Here is a 4167-nt window from a genome sequence, read left to right as displayed (position 1 = left end):
ATTATAGAAATACCATCGAGTTTTTATTAAGTGTGCGGTTTTGTTTTCCGTGTGCAGATTAGGTACAATGATTTTGAAGAGTTGTAATTGAGGTTGTAAGCATCCATCTCATCACATCTCTAAGTGCCAAGAGGGTAGTTTCAAAATTTTAAATAGAATAGCACATACCTAGGAAGATCAAGTGTGTTCCAAGTAGTAGGAACTAAAATATAAGTTATATAAATTTATTTATTTTTATTATTTAAATATATTAGTGATTAGTCAAAATCACTTTGACACTAAATATAATATTTCTATATTAAGTTTCTCAAGTCGAACCGAGTATAAGGGTGTTATAATAAAAAATTAAGGACATTGAAGATTAAACTTTAATTTTATTATATAAGTCAATTAGATTGGCCTTCAAATTTTATCTCATTTATTTCCCTACTTTATCGTAATTATACCTTGTAAATGTTGTAATAATATGAAAAATAACTGGACTCCCTTGTCTTCTCTTGCTATCTAGATTCTGGAATTCATTCAAGGCTCGTTATTCCAAGGTTTGGTGATATGTTTCAAACTTTTGTCCTAAAAGGCTGCTATATCATTTAAATCATGAGGATTCCCATGCATAACAATTTCACGTTATTTTTTATTTCAAACAAGTTCAATTTTTGCAGCTCTATATTCTTAGTATTATGGTTTGGGTTGATTTTATATACCATGAGTTTTAATTGAGTTTCGTTTGAATTTAGATCATTTTAAATTTGGTATTTATTATTCAAGTTATTATGTGTTTTAATTGATTTAATTTGGGTTAAATAAATTTGTATTATTGATTTTTTATGAAAAATTAAATTAATTTTAAATTAATTAAATAAAAATTTGAATTTAGGTTAGATTACCAAGTCTAGTAAATGAATAAAAAGCTATAATGTATTATTCTGTAATTAATAATTATTCTTAATACAATTTAAAATACTTTATCCTTTTTCGCTTGTAAAAAAATTAATTCTATTATAATAATTATTATTCATAAAAATCATACATGATAAAAGAATCCTTTTTGTTTTGTTGAATTTTATCTGCATCTAGTTAGTTTAATTATAATAAAGGAATTATCTTTTAAGAGAACACAAATTAAAAATCTCGAGATCTAATTAAATAGAAAGATAATTAAATAAATAAAATGATACAATAAATATTAAAAATTTCTTTTGAATTTTCAAATTATTATTTCGACACGTTTTTATTTATCAATTAAAATTAAAAGTTTCTTAACAAATTTTGATATTTTACATTGAACTGACCTCTTCACTTTTAATATTAACGATTAATTAAAAATGGGATGGTTCCTCGCAATGATAAAAACAAAATATTAGCAAAACCATAAATATTTGTATGATTTTCACTCACATTGCGTGTTGAGTTAATTATTTATATTTTGTTAAATTATAGAGTAAAATTTTAATTATTACAATATGCTCTTGTACTCTTCATATATTTAGAATTTGATATCCATACCTTTATTTTTGGAATTTTAGTCTTCTACTTTTCAATTTAAAATTAAGGTTCATTTGTAAACCCTGTTAAAATTATTCTATTAAATTTATTGATGTGACATTTTAAAATTAGAAAAAAAACTCACTTAATATCCATGTAACAAAAAATAACATTGTAATTGACTCAATTTAATTTAAAAGTGTTAACAATTTTAAAATTTACATAAACATTTAATCATAATAAAATATTTAGACTAACTAATGACATTGTAAAAGGTGAAGTACAAAATTATACTAAAATTAAAGTATAGAGATTAAATCTAAAATTTGAGTGAAATATAGGAATCAAAACTAAAATTTAACCATAAAAGTTAGAGGAATTAGAATTAAAATTTAACCATTAACTAGCCATGTAAAAAATATAGAAAGAGAAAACATTGGGCATGTTAGAGGTGATTTGAGTGAAATATACTAACCAAAACTGAAATTTAGTCATAAAAAATTAGGGGTATTAGAATTAAAATTTAGTCATTATCTTCTTATATAAAAGAAAAAAAAAGAAATTTGAGTGAAATATATAAATCAAAATTAAAATTTAACTATAAAATTACAGGGATTAAAACTGAAATATAATCATTATCTTGCCATGTCTAGAAATAAGGAAAAACGTTGAACATGTGTCATGTAAGGAAGACCTTAGGTTCTTCGTTTTATATATCGTTGTATAAATATTGTTGTTGCTGCGTTTCATGTCAAAACGCTGTTCGGATTTGAAAAGCTTCCCTTTGTTTTTCTTTCATCAGTTTCGGTGATTGGATTTGCAAACATTACTTGTCGAAAAAGAACTATAATTATTTGGCAACAAGAGCGTGATTATGGGCCTAAACACGCGGATGATAATAATAAGCAAAATGCAATGGACAGATGAAACATTATAGGAGCAATATGGGAAGAATTCACACATTGATATAAAATTAAAATGATTTTATATTTAATTTTTTATACGATTAATACTTTAATCATTTAATTATCACGTATCATATTCTATTCATGTAGCTCATCCATAGATTTTTTAATTGATCGGGCCACCTGGTATAAAGTGCACAAGTGGAATCTGTATAGAAGTACACTTTTTATATTTTAACCTTACTGTATTTTCTTCTATTAGACTTTTATTATAATAAGGTTTTTAAACCTATAAATAGACGTAGTTGTCTTTCCATTTGTATTACTCAAATTCAATAGTTAGTGAATTTTTCTTCTTCTCGTGGTTTTTCCGAAAGAGTTTCCACGTAAAATCTGTGTGTTCTATTTTTTCTCTTTCTTTATGATTCATTATCATTATCGACATTCAATTTCATAATATACAATATATTAGATTAATATAATAGAGATATCAAATTTAGTCTAAATTTTACATGTATAATAACTAAAATGTTTTAATAAATTTAACAGTTAAATTGTTAAAATATTAATCGTATAAAAATTAAAAAATATAAAATATGATAAGTAAATTCCTATAAAAACCCTTAAAGAAGGCGAAAGCGTGCAAGAAACTAAAAGGGATGATTAAAATCTTAATCTGATAATTATTTAGTGAGTTGTATGTAAAAGAAGCAATTCAATTTTACACGTGACAAAACAAACTAGATTGTCTTGAAATATCTATATCTTGTCTGATAAGCAATAAATCTTAATTTAAACGAAATTTGAGATAAAGCTGGTTAAGCCTATCATTACATGAATTGATTAATACTAAAACTACTGATTTTGTCATTTATAGCTAAACATGGGTCTTTGTCCTCTCTGTTAGATGTGACTAAAAATGCAAGATTTAGTTACCTGTTGTGCAATAACGAGAATTTAAATATCTAATTTGTATCTCATCTAACATTATTTCATCCAAACCTACCATTAATTAGCATTCGAATCGCATCATCATATTTGTGCATTTTAGTACGGCAGCTTGGCCTTAATGAAGATTATGACACTCGAAAATAACGGAACACCCTTTGCCGTCGGATTAGCAAATTGGTCTCGAAGGGTGAACTGTGTTTGGAAGGAAATCTCCCTTATAAAAATATCAAAATTAGTATGACAATTAAGTTTTACAGAACGTAGGGAGGGAGGGATTATGGGGGTGTGTAGATGAAGAAAACTTACAGGTCAATTACAAAGTAACACTTCTTAAATTGAAATTATTGTTGGTTAAGCCAAATTTATCACGAGTGAAAATGATGGAATCTGTGTCATAATTAATTTTATTAATTAATTTAAATTAATTAAGAAATAATAATAAAATTTATATTATCATTAATTTAAGTGATAACATTAAATAATTATTATAATTAATAAATAAAATAATTTAAATTCTCATAGAACAATCAAATGAAACAGTTAAATTTCACCTAAACTTTCTTTTATTCAAGTAACTGACACTATCAAAAGGGATTACCTAAGTCATGCTACATAGTTTAATAAACTTAGAAGATCTCTTTAGAAATATCTCAAGAAGACGAAGAACTTGAAAATTGTAACTCTTTTGAAATTATCAATAAAATTGACTTTGAATTTTCAAGTCTAACTCTTGACTCAAAATTTGTGTGTTTAAGGTGATTTAAAGTTTCAAACTGTATATGATACGGATTGTGAGCTATTATTAAGGGATGTTTAAATTATATTT

This window comes from Gossypium arboreum, chromosome 11 (assembly GCF_025698485.1).
Source record: "Gossypium arboreum isolate Shixiya-1 chromosome 11, ASM2569848v2, whole genome shotgun sequence".
Classification (NCBI taxonomy): Eukaryota; Viridiplantae; Streptophyta; class Magnoliopsida; order Malvales; family Malvaceae; genus Gossypium; species Gossypium arboreum.
This window is presented reverse-complemented; position numbering follows the sequence as displayed.